At 48.9% G+C, this 16,712-nt stretch overlaps 1 protein-coding gene across 1 annotated transcript in view; it reads right to left on the bottom strand.

Annotated features, from left to right (window-relative positions):
- TPST2 (tyrosylprotein sulfotransferase 2) overlaps positions 1 to 16,712 on the bottom strand; it is a 201,340-nt gene that overhangs the window by 63,518 nt on the left and 121,110 nt on the right. The gene's annotated exons all lie outside the window — the stretch shown is intronic.

Below are 16,712 nucleotides of genomic sequence, written 5' to 3'. Positions count from 1 at the left end.
GTGCCCCAATGGAGGGCAAAGGCTGGGTGTCCATCCGTCCTGAAAAGGGTACAAAAGTTACTCACTTTGCAATTGCAGGGGGGGGGGGGGGGGCGTGCGAAGAGATCCACATCCAGAGTGCCCCACAAGCAGAAAATCCAGGCTGCTACTGCCGGATTTAAGGACCACTCGTACGGCTGGAAAGAGCAGCTCAGGTGTTCCGCCAGTACGCTGAACATCCCAGCCAAGTATGTCACTCGAAGGGACATACCCTGCAACAGAGCCCAAGCCCTGATCTGCACCGCCTCCTGACAGAGGAGGTATGATCCCATGCCTCCCTGCTTGTTGATTAACCACATTGCTACCTGATTGTCTGTCCGAATCAGGACTGCTTTATGGGACAGCCGATCCTGAAATGCCCAAAGAACGTAGTGAATCACCCAAAGCTCCAGGAAGTTTATCTGGCACAGAGATTCCTGAAACGTCCAGTGCCCCTGTGTATGGAGGCTGTCCACATGCATCCCCCCAGCCGTGGGAGGAGGCATCAGTGGTAAGAACTACTTGAGGCAGTGCAGGTTGGAAAGGAACTCCCTGTTCCAGATTGGAAAGATTCTCCCACCAGGATAGGGAGACGCTCAGGGGCTGCAAGATGGAGATCAGAGGTCCAAGGTCCTGGGATGCCTGCTGCCACTGTGACTGTAGAGTCCATTGTGTTCTGCACATGCAGAGGTGGGCTAAGCGAGTGACACGGACAGAAGCAGCCATGTGGTCCAGCAATCAAATTAATAGATGAGCAGTTACCTGCTGGCTGCCACACACCAAGGCTGCCAGTGAGGACAAGGCTAGAGTTCGATCGTGGGGCAAAAAACACCCTCGCTGAGTCATGTCCAGCCTGGCTCCTATAAAGTCCAACTGGGGAGATAGGCAGAGGTTGGACTTTGGGTAGTTGATGACAAATCCCAGAGAGTGCAGCATCTACATGTTAAGGGTCAAAGCACTGAACGCTCCTTTGCGGGATTTGCTTTTGACCAATTAGTCATGTAGGTAGAGGAACACATATACCCCTCGTCTGAGGTGCGCTGCAACCACTGCCAGGCACTTGAAGACTCGAGGAGCTGATGCCAAGCCAAACGGCAGTACCCTGCCCGACCACAAAGCAGAGATACTTCCTGTGCCTCAGGAAGATGGCAATGTGGGCAATGGCGTCTAAGATTGAAGGAACAAAGCCAGTCACCACTCCTCAGGAGCAGTATCAGAGTGCCCAGAGAGATTGTTTTGAACTTTTCCCTGTGGAGGAATTTGTTCAAGACCCTGAGATCAAGAATGGGGTGTAGGCTCCCAGTTCTTTTCGGTATCAGGAAATACCTCGACTAAAACCCCTGCCCCCTTGCTGATGACTGGGAACAGACTCTACCACTCCTGCCGCTAGAAGAGCAGAGAGCTCCGTTAGAAGTATATCCTGTGGGACAGACAAACCCCATGATGGACATGGGGGAAATCTGTCAGGGCTTCTCTGAAGTTCAGATGATTCCCCTGGCGAAAAATGGCAAGGATCCACCAGTCCGTTGTGATGTGCGGCCAGCGGTGGGCGAAGCTAAGTCTACCTCCCACTGGGGGATCGTGTACTAGGGGTATGACGTGCTGATCCATGCTCCCTTGCCTTCGGTCAAAACACCATAGCTGGGGCCTGGGAGTTCGCTGTTGATGGAAGTGACCACTGGAACCAGTACGGGACATATGAGTCCGGATGCTGGAGGATACTACTTCTGCTGCCGATAAAAGGACTTCCTGGAACTTGGTCAGAAGATTTCCTGGCAGAGGAAGATGTGTCAGAAGCACTAGCGGATAGCTGTTGAAGGGATTCATGGTGATCCTTCAGCTGGGCTACTGTGTCCCTAACCTTATCTCCCAAAAGATTTTCTCCTGGTACAAGGGAGGTCAGCCAACTTCTCCTGGACCTCTGGACAAAGGTCAGAAGCACTAAGACAGGCCATCCTAAGGGCACCAATGCCCATGGCGGCCACCCGGGCTATTGTTTCAAAAACATCGTAGGTGGATCTTACCTCATGTTTTCCAGCTTCCAGACCCAGTTGTACAACAGCAGAGAACAACTCCTGTTCCTGCTGTGGCAGGCGTTCTGAGAGCTTCTGGACCGGTTTCCACAGGTTCCGATTGTACAGGGTCATGTATAACTGGTAGGAGGCAATAGGGGTGATCAGCGTAGCACCCTGAAAAACCTTCCTACCTAAGGCATCCAGCTCCTAATGTCTGAGCCCCAGGGGGGGGTGGAGGAATGGGTGTGGGAATTGGACTTTTTGAGAGCAGACTCCATCACTACAGATCGGTGGGGGGGAGATGGCGTTTCTCAAAACCCAAGGCCTGCTAGGTAGGCCACCACTAGGTAGGTGGCGTCCGCCTTCCTATTTACTGGAGAAATTGATATCGGGTATTCACACATCCTGAGAAGATCTTTAAAGATATTGGGGATAGGAACAGCCACTATCTCCTTAGATGCATCGACGAACTGGAGAACATCTAGCAACTTATGTCATGCATCCTCCTCAGTGAGGAGTTGGAAGGGGATGGCTTCAGCCCTGGCCTTGACAAACCCCACAAGAGAGGTCCCTCTGGGGGAGACAGACGCCTTTCCTCTGGTAGCGAAGTTTCCGAGAGGAGGTCTCCAGAGTCTTCAGAAGAGTCATCTCCCCATGGATCGTACGGGCCCCCTCCTCCTCGCCTACGTCCCCAAGGGGCCTGTGTGGGTGAGGCCTGTCCAAACCTTTGGCCTGGGCACAGAGTCCTGAGGGCACTAAAACCGGCAGCACTGTGGCAATGAGGGCGCCGATGGCCATGGGAGAGCTGACGGCCTGGGCACAGGCTCGGGGAACTGTGGCCTTGGGACCAAAGCACCAGGCGGTGCATATCTTCCTCCTCTGAGGACCTGATGACGGGAATCACTCCCAAGGAGGGCACTGGTGGCCGTTGGGGAATTGAAGGACCCCTGGGCACCAGCTGCATCTGAAGGGTACCAAATAGGATGCCTAGATGATCAAGCAGGAGCATCAGATGGCACGGGCTCCGTTACCGGGGCTGGTGCTGGGGGCGGTTCTATGCCTCGTAAGGCTTGGAGCACTGCACCCTGCAGTCCAACTCCTCCTGGAAGTCCGGCGAAAACAGGACTGATGGAGGGAGACGAGGTGTCACCAGAGTTTCCTTGGAGCCCTGACGAGACTCGGTGCCTGGCACCAACGTCAGTGGGGAACGCCTAGGGCTTCTGAGTCTGCTGGAGGATGGGGCCTCCTCACCATGGGGTCTCTTCAGTGGCGGCAAGGCTGCCACCTGTGCCGCACCGGGGCCGTGCACAGATGGTGACCGGTGGCGATGCTTACGGGGTTTCCCCACGGTGCTCGGTCTTTCCCCAGCACAGAAGATGCAGAGGATCCCAATTTCTGAGAGAGCACAGACAGCAGCGAAGGTTTATCACTGGCTCCCCGCTCCTTGGAAGAAGTTGCCAAGGGATGTGAAGAGGGACAGCATAGCCAGTGGTTCCCCTCTACCCCTGGGCGTTGGAGACTCTGAAGCCGGTGTAGATGGAGTGGACTTCTTGGTGCCAAAGAGTTTCTCCATTTGGTTGAGACAAGCACAACTGCCCTTGGGGGTCATCTGATCACACAGCTGACACCCTTGGATGTCATGCAATGTCCCAGGCAAAGGATACAATCCACATGCAGGTCCGTGATGGACAGAGTTCGTGGGCACTGGGGGCATAGACAAAAACTGGACGCTGCCATGAAAATGAGCCGGTGAGCAGTCTATGGCTGGTGGTCACAGAGAAGCAACCCGCTGGGAATCAACCAGGAAAAAGTGGAAATAGTAAGAATAACCTGCCACACTGAGGGGACACCATCCGGATAAAAGGGGAACCTGACGTGGAACAGGAGAAAAACGCTTTAAAGCAAGAGAGCGAGCATAAACTAGAGCTCCAAAACCGCAAGGCAGCTAGCACCGTGGTAAAAAAAAAAAAAAAAAAAGACTGAAGGGAGATCTCACATGGATGCATGGATATTAGCATGCTGGGCAAGCTCAGTGTACCAGTCAAAACTTCTGGAAACTTTGACAAAGGTTTTCCGTGTCCAGCTCCATCCAATGATGTCATCCATCTGTGAGGACCACCATCCTGCTTGTCCTAGGAGAATAAAAATTACCACCTCCCCTGATTGGGCCAACAATTATCACAAAATGTTGTTAGGTGTGACCTTTTGAGACCACACAGGACCCCTTCCTTAAGGTTTTGCGATTCTAAATCCCATCTGGATAAAAAAAAAAAAAAAAAAAAAGGTATTACAGTGAGCAGACAAGCATGTTAAAATGGGGCAACTGGTACTGTAATGTAGCTACAGGGAACAGCATTCTGCTAATATCTGCCATACTCTTTTAGGACAGCTCCAATGCAGCCCAGCTGATGTTTTGAGCTGAAAGGTTTAAAAGGCTCCTTTCAGTGTCAGAGCCCAGCCTGCTAGGCTTAGCACTCAGGCTGTTGGGAGTTCAGTACCCATCAGCTTGTTCGCTCTTCATGCAACTGGAATTTTACCCTTCCATCCAAAATATGTATTAAACAAACACAAAAAACTGCTGTACTCTATTTGCATCTAGGTAGAAAAAGCAGAGAATGAAGAAAGCAGTAATTTTCTTAGGGGCGTTTTGGAACTTGCCAGGTTTTATTTATTTATTTATTTAGCATTTTTCTATACCGACCTTCAAAGTTAAATACCTTATCAGGTCGGTTTACATCGAACAGGGACATAAACAGTAAACATAAACAACTTATTATAATCAGGAGAAACAAAGTTACATTTAACAAGGACTGCAAAACTTGGAGGCTTAGAATAGCTGGAAAGGCGGCTTAAAAGGGTAGTAAGTTAAGAAACTAAGACCTAAAAGTCCGTGCTAGTTGAGCTATTATGAAAGTACTGATGCTTGTGTAGTATTTAGAGGGGGATCGAAGTTCCGTTGCTCATGAGCCGGTTCATCGTCTAATGTGTGTCTGAGGGGTCCGGGAAGGCTTGGTGGAACAACCAAGTCTTGAGTTTTTTCTTAACTTCTTGCCTTTAAAATACTTTCCCACAACATGCAGCCTTTTTTTCTGGGTGCCATGCAACAGAATGTGCTTACTCAGGAACCTTCTATAGGAGCAAGGCTGCAGCAACAGAACACAATGTTCTCTCAGTGTACATTAAGTTACCTTAAAAATAACTCAATCAATCTATTTCACCTTTGGGAATTGAATATGAATAGGTTCTACACTTTCAGAGAACAACCTAGCCAACTTTAATGTGTCAACTGAAGAAACATATTGACTGCATAATGTGTTAGTAAGAAGCACCAGGGAAGGAGAGAGATGTTCAGAGTAAAGGAAATTGTTTTTGTACAAATCAAAGATTTTGATGGACAGTGCAGTTCGTAAGAACAAAAATGGGATCTGTTGAGGATTTATAAGGACAAAAAAAAGCCAAGTTTGGATTGTGAAAACAAGTGGATCATCTGGCTCACAGAAGTGAGAAGCCATGAGCCTGCAGTATCCCTCTTTTATATAAACAAAGAAACACACACTCTCTATCACTCTCTGCCACCTCCTCCAACACCCTCTATTTTACTGAAAGGAGGCTGGTGGGACCTTAAATTACTCTTATGTCACACACATTGTAGTTTCAAAGAAAAATAAATAAAAGTGTCCATCAGGGTGCAATTAGTGCAAGTCTTCTCCATCTATAGTAACATGCAGGGGCACTGCTCCATTAATATATGTGGGGAAGGAGTAGCAGAGTCCTGCAAACCTGTATTTTGGAGCATTTAAAAGCTGCTTCTGCTGAACCCATACCACTGCTCATTTCATCAACATCCAACTGAGAGCCTGCAGCTTGCAGCATTGGACAAACCATTTACAAGCATGTACGGAAGTGACTATGACCTGAAATTGTTGCAGAGTGAACGATTGCGCTATAATTTGAATACTTCAACACCCTGTGAAACATCCTGTGATTTCAATAGAGAATTTTTTAAAATTCATTGACCAATATGAATTGAGTTGTATGATTTACTGTATTCTCCAATTTTTTCAGCTTGGCTGTTTTTAGCATGTGTTTTTTATACAGTTTTGTATCCAATCTGTACCAAAATCCAGCCTTCTTGTGCTCTTGACTGGTACTCAAAAATCTAAGCTTTTAAAACGGAAGGTCCGCAAACTGTTTTTTGATCAATTTATGACTGCAGTCCAATTTATTGTAGGAAGATCCACCATTGATATCTGTTCTTGTATGCTGCTGCTCATTTTTCAGTGAATTAACAATATTTTTCTTTATTTCAGTTAAATGGTCCAAATGTAGGCAAGACAGCTGCTGAAACACTTCATGTTGGGATGGTGTTACCAGGATATAACATATGAATAGATACCCCTAGATGCCTAAACTTTCATGTCTGGAAATATACAAGGCATCTCCACCATATATATTTAGCATATGTATGCTAAAGGAAAATTGGTTCTTACCTGCTAATTTTCATTCCTGTACCACCACAGATCAGTCCAGACTCCTGGGTTTGCCTCCCCACCAGCAGATGGAGACTGACTATGCCCTATACCCTGAGGTGCCACCTACAGTCCATCAGTATTACACTGTATCAAAGCAGAACACCTTAAAACCAATTAACCACAACAACGTGAACTTCATCCCGGCCATGATCCGGAGAGGAAAAATCCTGCAACACACACTTACTGTTCACTAACCCCAAATAGAAACAGAACCCTTGCGAACTTTGAAAGACTTGTCTGCAGAGAAGATAAAGAAACACTGAACGAGCGGACTCTCCGTTACCTACAGCTGAAAAAAGGGCAAGACTCTGGACTAACCCATGGTACTAAAGGAACGAAAATTAGCAGGTAAGAACCAAATTTTCATTTCTCTGTACATTCCCTGATCATTGCAGACTCCTGGGATGTACCAGAGATCACCTACGCGGGGTGAGACCCTGAGATCCCGCTCGAATTACACCTTCACCAAACCCCCCCAGAACCTGGAGCCTGAACGTCCAATCAATAATGTCTAGCAAGGTGTGTAAAGACTTCCAAGTGGCTGCCCTACAAATCTCTTGTGGCGAAACTTGCTGACACTGCCCAAGAGGCTGCCTGAGAATGGGTAGAATGCGCTCGAAGACCAACCGGAAGCGGCAGACCATGAAGCAGGTACGCTGAACTAATAATAGCCTCCTTCAACCAGCAAGCGATTGTAGCCCTACAGACCTTGCATCCCCGTTTGGGACCACTCCATAGCACAAAAAGATGGTCCGACACATGGAAGTTATTGGTAACCTTCAAATAATGTAACAGAACACGGCGTTTCCTCAGATACTTAACTCCCATCCAAGTCTGGAAAGGACGGGAGTTCCATCGACTGATTCAAGTGAAAGGAGGATACCACCTTTGGGAGAAAGGAAGGAACGGTCCGCAAAGAGACCCCCGTATCTGTAATTCTTAAAAAGAGCTCCCTGCAGGACAAGGCCTGGAGCTCTGATACCTGGCAAGCTGAGGAAATAGGCACAAGAAAAATCACCTTTAAGGTAAGATCCTTTAGCATCGCTCGTTTTAAAGGCTCAAATGGTGCCGCACGGAGCCCTGAGAATCAAGTTTAAGCTCCACGAAGGACAAGGATTCCTGACTGGAGGACGCAAGTGCTTCGCCCCTCATAGAAATCGTGCCACATCCATATGCGTGGACAATGACATACCCCGTATTTTACCATGGAAACAACTGAGGGCCGCTACCTGTACCTGAAAAGAGCTACACGATAAGCCTTTAGCCAGGCCGGCACACCAAGACTCAAAGACCCCTCATACCCTGACATAGACTAAGGAGGTGGAGACCTTCCTGGAACGCAACACGGAGCTATCATGTCCAAATAACCCTTGTTCTTCAGTCTTTGCCTCTCAAAAGCTATGCTGCGAGACAAAAGCGATTCACCTCTTCCAAACAAACGGGCTCCTGGCACAGAAGATTCAGAAGATCCTAAAACCTCAGGGGCCTTTCCACTGTCAGGTTGATGAGATCTGCAAACCAGCCATTACGGAGCTACTAGGATCATGTCTGATGGATGAGCTTCGATGCGTCTCAGCACCTTGCCAATCAGAGGCCACGGTGGGAACACATACAGTAGGTCGTGTCTTGGCCAAGCAAGAACCAGAACTTCCACTCCTTTCACCCCTGGCTCCTGGTGTCGACTGAAGAAACGAGGGAGCTTGGCATTCCAGACCCTCGGTCTGGACCACTTGCTGCAAATGAGATGGAAAGCTTCCTCGGAGAGTTCCCACTCCCCGGGATTGAGACTGTGAAGATTGAGGAAATCGGCTTGAACGTTGTCCACTCCTGCGATGTGAGAGGCTGCAATGCTGGCTAGGTGCTGTTCCGCCCAACTTATCAACTGTTGGGCTTCAATTGCCACCGGCCGACTCTTGGTTCCTCCTTGGCGATTGATATAAGCCACTGCCATCGCATTGTCCAACAGCACCCCGACGGCCTTCCCCTGCAGAAGCGGGAGAAGAGCTTGTAGCGAAAACTGCACTGCCCTGGTTTCCAGGTGATTGATAGACCACCAGGATTCCTCCAGTGACTATTGGCCTTGCACCGACTTTTTCTGGCAAACTGCTCCCCATCTGGAGAGACTGGCATTTGTGGTGACTATCATCTAAGCAGGAACCTCCAAGCTCACCCCCTGGCGCAAATTGTCCAAGAGGAGCCACCAATCGAGACTGGAACGCACAGAGTCTGTAAGAGGTAGTGGCAGATGAAACTGCTCGGATACCAGGTTCCACCGGGAAAGTAAGGCTGACTGAAGAGGTCTCATATGAGCAAAGGCCCATGGAACCAGTTCCAAGGTAGAGGCCATCGAACCAAGGACCCGCAAATAGTCCCAAACCCTGGGAAGACTGAGCACTAGCAAGTCCCGAACTTGAGCTTGCAGCTTGATGAGCCGCTCCTCGGTGAGAAAAACCCTGCCTCGACATGTGTCAAACAGAGCTCTTGGCCAAATTGACTACCCAACCCAGTGACCTCAACAGGTGAAGAATCCAATTCACTGCCAAGCGACTTCGCCCGAATCAGCCAATCGTCCAGATAGGGATGGACCAACAGGCCTTCCTTCCGAAGCTCTGCTGCCACCACAATCATGACTTTGGTAAAGGTCCTTGGTGCCGTGGCTAGCCTGAAAGGAAGAGCGCAGAACTGAAAATGGCGACCAAGAATGGAGAACCAGAGGAATCTCTGGTGAACGGCTTGGATTCCGATGTGCAAATACACCTCCGTGAGATCCAGAGACGCTAGAAACTCTCCCTTTTGCATGGACGCTATGACCAACCGCAGAGTCTCAATGTGGAAGCAGGGCACTCGAAGACTTCTGTTGACCCTCTTCAAATCAAGAATGGGCTGGAATGCACCTTCTTTCTTGGGTACCACGAAATAGATGGAATAGTGGCCCTTTCGCCGCTCCACATGCGGAACTGGAACTATGGCTCTGAGATCGAGTAGGTGCTGTAAGGTGTCCCATACCACCTGATGCTTCTCCTTGTACGAGCATGGGGAAACGAGAAAGCAGTCGTGAGGGCGCCGAGCAAAATTTAAAGCGTAGCCGTGTCCTATCATGCTGAGGACCCACTGGTCCGACGTCAGCTTGGTCCATTCCTCGTAAAACAGAGACAATCTGCCTCCTACCACCAGAACAGAGGAATGGACAGGCCCCACCTCATTGGGAAGGCTTAAGGCTTCCTGCAGTTCAGGAGGTCTCAGATCTACCAAAATCGATGCCCTCGAAAGGACTGAGACCAGTGCTGTTGTCTGCCGGCTTTCTGCCTAGGGGAGGAGCCAGATGATCGGGAGGACCGAAATCTCCAATTTCTCTGGAAACGAGACAGAGGATGGAAAGCTTCTTGGCTTGGGCTTATCCTCTAGCAGACAATGGACCTTATTCTCCCCCAAGGAATGAATCATATCCTCTAAATCTTTTCCAAAGAGGTGCTTGCCCTTACAAGGCAGGGAACCCAATTGGGCTTTGGAGGAGACATCAGCAGACCAGTTCCGCAACCAAAGTAGCCTGCGGGCCGACACAGCTGAACATAGACCAGGCGGAGGTTCGTAGAAGATCATAAAGGGAATCCGCACTGTAGGCTACAGCAGCCTCAAGCCGCCCTGCTTGAACAACCTCCTCCTCCGACAGAGACGAGTTAGTCTGCAATTGCTGTACCCAGTGAAGACCTGCTCTTAAGGAGAAACTGCTGCATACAGCAGCTCAAACTCCAAGAGCAGAAACCTCGAAAATCTTCTTGAGCTGGACTTCCAGCTTATAATCCTGGAGATTCTTGAGGGCCGACGCCCCTGTCACCGGAATGGTGGTCTTCTTAGTAACAACGGACACTGACGCATCCACCTTAGGAACTCAGAGGAGGTCCAGGGCTTCTTCTGGCAAGGGATAAAGTTTATCCATGGCTTTGCTGACTTTCAGGCCCAAATCTGGAGTGTCCCACTCCCGAAACAACAAGTCCATGACCAAAAGATGAAAGGGAGAAGACCTGGCTGGACCTCGAAAACCCACCATAACCGGATCAATGGACCCCCATCCTTGAGTCTTCCGAAGGGCAGTCTATGCCTAATTCTTCCAGAACTGCGGGGATAAGGGGTCCCAACTGGTCCCTCCTGAACAGACTGACCACCTTAGGGTCATCCCCCGCTACCCGAAGGGGGCTCTGACTGGAAAAAGGATCTTTGTCGCCTTCGGGATCGCCTGAGGGGACTTACTCCTGAGATCCTGCTCCTCGAAGGAGGGGTCAGCCACTGAGTGAGACGAGGCGGTCTGAAGGGGGCGCTTAGCCTTCTGGCCATCTGCCCCCTCCAAAAGGTCCAGCCCTCTTAGATCCCTTTTCACCTGATTTGGCCACCTGCAGAACTGTACTACTTGCCGACTGCCTCTTTGCGGACCTTATGGTCTTGAATGCCTTTTGCAGTAGTAAAAAAAAAAAAAAAAAATCTGAGGAAAATGAGGAGGAGGAGTCTGAAGCCCCCTTGGGGCTCTCCTCCACCAGCAGGGTGGGCCCTTCCAGCAGTACGCCCCCCCCCAGAGGCTGCCCATTGCAGGGATAAAGGAGGAGGAGAACTTCCTTCTCCCTCTGCGGTGTGCACCGCCGCCGCACGAAAAGCAGACAAAATGGCATCCATTCCCATGCTCAGCGTGAATGTATCCAGCGGGACAAGCCACGACCACCCGAGACCGGCAGGCACTCTGTGCGAGTCTACACTGACATCCCCGGTGCCTCTTGAGCCACCCTCCCCCCTGGGGAGATAAGCCGAGCAGAGCCTATCCTGGGAAACACGCACGCGCGGCATGACTGAAGAACTCCGGGACCAGTCGACTGAAGCAGCACAGCCTGCGTTGCCAAGTCAGTGACAGCGGCGGTAAGGCAGGGCCGGCGAAAACGGAGTCAAGCCCGGCAGCAAGGCTCCGCACAAACCTATTTTTTTTACTGCAAACCTGAAGGCTCGGGTCCCGTCCTCGGGGGGGTGAGTGAGCCAGGCTCCCCGGTATCACCGGGGTCCTCAACCCCTAGCACCCTCCACCTCGAATACGAGGTGGATGGCCCCCGTGGGACCTGCCAACCCCCTGGGAGGCTCCAACAACTCTTCAATTCTTTTCTTAGGTTTTTTCCTTTGCCTTAAAAAAAAAATAAAATGTAACTACCCTATCTGTCACTAAAACTAGTGTCCCTCTTTCAATTTATTTTTTTTTTTTGACCAACTCCAGACTAGGGATTTGCACCTCCACCATCTGACGGACTGTAGCTGGCACCTCAGGGTATGGGGCAGAGTCAGTCAAAACTTCTCTGTCTCCATTTGCTTTTGGGGAGGCAAGACCCAGGAGTCTGGACTGATCCGGGTACAATCAGGGAAGTATCCTTTTTGTCTTAGACCATTAAAATTTCTCATTCTACCCATTTGGGAGTGTGCGTGTGTAAAAAATAAAACAAATTTTCATTAAAAAAAGTATACGTGTTGGGTATACAATTAAATTATGCATAACTTGATTGGTTATTCAATACACCTTCTACTTAATACTCCTGAGATGGAATCTAGCATCCCCCACTCAATAGCGGTTTGATTGATTAATATGAACAAAGTTACTATTGCAAGGATATAATCAATCATTTAAGTAGTTGACACCATGTCCTTGATACACAGACTTATTGGGCAAACGACACGTCATTAAATCTCACTAAAGGTACAGTTATCTGAAAGTTTGTTCCAGATTTGGTTAGTAATGTGAGAGCGCGCGAGAGAGCGAGAGAAAGAGCATACATCTCTGACACACGTCTTTATATTCCAAGTTCAGGCACTCAAAGCTAATATAGTTAACACAGATGTCTGCACAGATATCTGCCAGAAGTGAGACAATGGTAAAGATACCTTAGGTCATTATTTCTGGTCTTCTTCTAAAATACATGGATTTTGGGGTAAGAATCGGCAGGTACGTGGAGCATGTGATTGATCTGTTTGTCCTCTTACACTAGAGGGAGTTCTCTGATGATCCTGGTTCCTAGGGCATTCAAGGAAAAGCCCCTAGGAAAGTCTGTTTGGTGCGTGTGGGGGGTGGGACAAAAGAGGATTTTAATGTCCTGGAGGGAACAACTGTCTTTCTGATCCTAGAGGTGTACATTGCATAATTTGATGCTGATGGAAAACTTGGAATCAGCGCAGGCTCCCAAGCACAAGGAAATCTTCCTTGAAATTTGGGGAGATTATATTTTCGATTACTCTCCCCCAGAGCCAGGAGCAATTTAATTATCTATCCTTCATATCTCTACTGGTCAGATTGGTGCAAAGATAAATCTACTTTATTCATAGCTGTTTACCATGGATTACTGGCAATGGTTACCCTCGACTGCTGTGTCTGTATTGTTTTGAATTGAGGGGGAGAGAAGGGACACAGGAGTAGATTTTTTGCTTCCTTTGTATTTTTCAATTTCTGTCCATCCATTGTTGAAAATAGGGGATAAACATTTATTCTCATGTGAAAACAGCTAGGCATGGATAAGGAATAAGCATGTGCTATTTTGGCTCATAGTTCACATAGTAAAAGTGTGCAAAAGAAACCACAGCTGAGAGCTGCCGTTGCATTCGTTTGCAGAGTGGTCAGTTCTTTGATAGACTGCACCCCTCATGATAGCCATTTCTGATGATACTATAGCGCAGGGGTCGGGAACCTATGGCTCGCGAGCCAGATGTGGCTCTTTTGATGGCTGCATCTGGCTCGCAGACAAATCTTTAATAAAAAAGTAAAAATCTAACAAAGCCCCCCACCCTCCTGATGCCCCCCAAGACCTCCAAAATTAATTTACTACAACCCCCAACCCTCCTGAACCACACCCCCCCCCCCCCAAGACCTGCTAAAAGTCCCTGGTGGTCCAGGAGCGATCGCCTGGACTTGGGCTGTCAGCTGCCAGTAATCAAAATGGCGTTGACGGCCCTTTGCCCTTACTATGTCACAGGGGTTACAGCTGCCATTAGTTGACTCCAGTGACATAGAGCAAAGGGCCGTCTGCGCCATTTTGACTGCTGGCAGCCAACAGCCCAAGTCCAGGAGATCGCTCCCGGACCCCCGCTGGACCACCCAGGGACGTTTGGCAGGTCTTGGGGATGGGGAGGGGGGTTTGTAGTAAATTAATTTGGCAGGTCTTGGGGGGGGCGTCAGGAGGGTGGGGGGTTTTGTTAGATTTTTACTTTTTTATTAAAGATTTGTCTGCGAGTCCTGGACCCCCGCTGGACCACCAGGGACTTTTGGCAGGTCTTGTGGGGGGTCAGGAGGGTGGGGGGTTTGTAGTTAGTATGGCTCTCACGGAATTACATTTTAAAATATATGTGGCGTTCCTGGCTCTATCAGCCAAAAAGGTTCCCGACCCCTGCTATAGCGTGTGTGTTACTTCTGGTTGCCCTCACCTCTTTGTGAACAAGACCTTGGAACTGGCAACATAAGTGAGAGCAAGTGAACCAGCACCAGCCTCCCCAGACACTCCCCCCCCCCCCCCCCCGAAGCTCTCCTCCCTGTTGATGGCTAGGAGAGATAGCTATGGCAGTAGCAGCATGTTGTGAGCGAGCGCAGGTCCTGTTAGCCCAACGCACACTTAAAAGCCCCCAGGGTGGCTCTGTCTCCCTCATCACATGCAGGCTTCCCACAGAGGGCCACCATGGGGGGGGGTCCTAGGCATGCACTGGCCTGCCAGGCCGCTACCCCCCACTGCTGCTCTCTCCTAGAAGCCAGCGAGTGGGCAGGAAGGTAAACAAAGTCCCTTGGGCTAGGAGAGAGAAAGAGGAAAGGAGTTCACAGGAGGATGGGGGGGGGGGGGGGGGGGGGAGAGAGAGGGTCTCCCCCCCCCCCAAGGACTGAAAAACAAACAAAAACATTTTCATGTAAAACTACAAAAACAAAATTAAAAAAAAAAATTTTGTGCGCACAATTGATTACAAGGACTATAATCAAACATCTCATTAATCCACATTATTTGCGGTACTGCCACAGATTTCCATTAGTCAGACAAAAATACTAGCTGTTGGCACAGGGCATAACCAATGACCTGACAAGCATCCATTTCATAAAAGCAACAGTATGCAGAGTTAGAAACATAGAAACATGACAGCAGAAAAAGACCAGAGCTCTGTCCTATTAATTTAGCATTATAATTCTCATCACTCCCTCAGAGATCCCCTGTATAAATCCCATGCTTTCTTAATTCAGTCACTGTTTTTGTCTCCATCACCTCCACTGCGAGGCTGTTCCACACATCCATCACCCTCTCTATAAAGAAATATTCCTGAGTCTACCCCTTTTCAGCCTTATCTCATGACCTCTCATTCTGAAGCCTCCTTTCCATTGAAAAATGCTCACTTCCTACACATGGAAACCTTTGAGATATTTGAATGTCTCTACCATATCTCCCCTATCTCGCCTTTCCTCTAGGGTATATATGTGTTTAGGTCTTTAAGTCTATCCCCACATACTTCAGAATGAAGACCAGTGACCATGTTAGTAGTCATCCTCTGGACCAACTCCATCCTGTTTATTTACTTTTGAAGGAGCGGTCTCCAGAATTATATACAGTATTCCAAATGAGGTCTCACCAGGGACAATATCACCTCCCTTTTTCTGCTGACCATTCCTCTCCCTATGCAGCCAAGCACCTTCAAAAGGATGTAAACAGGATGGACTTAAAGTCACATATTTCTACAGAGAAAAATACACGCATTATCTTGGCACCACTCAGGTTTGTAAATGCAACATAAGAGTGCCTTTTTAAAATAGATATTTTTCACTCCTCCTCATCTTTCTTCAACTACAGAAACATTTAAACTGAGCCTGGTTGACTGCAAAGACCTAGTTTGTATTCAGCCAGGTCCCAGGAGATAACAGCGATTTCTCCCATTCACCAGAAATCTACCTTTGTCTGCAGCTAGTTCCTGCAGCCAGCTGAAAGCAAGGGTTGCATGTCGAAACAGGGCGGTTATTGTAAGGAGGAGAGGCTACAAACCATGGCAGGAACAGATTTGGTTAGGAGGGATGACCGTCTGACTTTACTCTCACCTTGGAGACGAGGGCTACGACAGCTCTGTGCCATGAAATGTAAACCAGAACTGTGCAAGTTACCAAGTCCCAGGAGGGAGATTTTAGGGCCTGTCCTAGTTTTGAACTTGCAGTGTGTGGTATTTTGAACTCCCTAGTCCTTACCTATTGAAATCAGTGCTGCAAGTCCCATAAAGCAGGAGTGGGCAAACCACAGCCCATGGACCAAATCAGGCCCGTCACCGACTTCTATCCGGCCCTCTAAACTTTTAATAATTAACATTAGGTGCGGCATGTGAAGGCTGCCGAGTGCAGATGTAAATCAGCAAAAAGCTTATGCTGAGGCCGTCGGCACCTGAAAGGGGGGAGGAGATAAGCACGCAGCGAAACTTCTCTCTCCACGCGGGGGTGGAGGGCAGGTGAGGGCCTGAGCCGCGCGGCATCCTGAATAAAGATGCAACCTTGCTTTGTCTTACAGCAAGCAAATCCCATCTTTATTCAGGATTCCACGCGGCACAACCACTCACCTGCCTGCCCACCCTTCCCCAGTATAAAGTGTTGAGATTGGCTCTTACATTTTAAGAGCCAATCGCAACACTTATATTAGGGAAGGGGGGGGGGGGGGGAGAGCCCCAGTGCGTCTGTTCCCATCCCGCACCAGCAAGGAGGGGTCCCCGTTGTCATCGCACTGAGGGGCCTGGCACTGCTGAGTAAGGGAGAGGGAGAGAGGGAGAGAGAGAGAGAGAGAGAGGGACATGAAAGAATGGGAAGGAGAGAGTGAGTGACAGAGGGAATAAGAATGAATGGGCGGGAATGACCGAGGAGTGAGTGGGAATGAGCAGTGAGTGACAGAGTGAAGGGTAATGAAGCAAGGGAAAAGGGTGAGTGACAAAGGGAAGGAAAGCAAGTTTGAAGGGAAAAGGGAGGAAATAGACAATACTAGTACCACACCTTCAAATCCAGTTATCCACTCAGGCAGCCTGCACTGCATGCAAGAATGGGCCACGGCTCCATAAAGGCTTATTTTACAATGTAGGATTATTCATTTGAAACCAGTAACAAAATAAGACTTTTTTTTTTCTCTTTAAATGT

This window comes from Rhinatrema bivittatum, chromosome 11 (assembly GCF_901001135.1).
Source record: "Rhinatrema bivittatum chromosome 11, aRhiBiv1.1, whole genome shotgun sequence".
Classification (NCBI taxonomy): Eukaryota; Metazoa; Chordata; class Amphibia; order Gymnophiona; family Rhinatrematidae; genus Rhinatrema; species Rhinatrema bivittatum.
The sequence above is the reverse complement of the archived record's forward strand: the minus strand, read 5'-3'. Positions and strand labels throughout refer to the sequence as shown.